The 268-nt window shown below is 42.2% G+C and overlaps 1 protein-coding gene across 1 annotated transcript in view; it reads right to left on the reverse strand.

The window, feature by feature from the left end:
- Nucleotides 1–268, reverse strand: part of LOC119592270 (serine-enriched protein-like) — a 38,500-nt gene that overhangs the window by 37,181 nt on the left and 1,051 nt on the right.

Here is a 268-nt window from a genome sequence, read left to right on the forward strand (position 1 = left end):
TTCTCGAATTTTCTATCTTCCTAACAACAAACAGAGCAGAAAAAGTCGCAATATCTCCAAGGATTTCCTTACCAAACGCATTTCTACCTTAAGTGCCTACCTTTTCAACCCCTGACCTTTGCCCAGTGACCTTCCCTGACCTTTTCCGTTCCACCTTCCACGAGATTAAGTACCTTTTTGGTCCCTTGTCGTCTTTAACATCACGATAGGCCTACCTCCATTTATCACGGGAAACTATACCATTTTCTTTTGACCTTATGTGTGTTCT

This window comes from Penaeus monodon, chromosome 30 (genome assembly GCF_015228065.2).
Source record: "Penaeus monodon isolate SGIC_2016 chromosome 30, NSTDA_Pmon_1, whole genome shotgun sequence".
Classification (NCBI taxonomy): Eukaryota; Metazoa; Arthropoda; class Malacostraca; order Decapoda; family Penaeidae; genus Penaeus; species Penaeus monodon.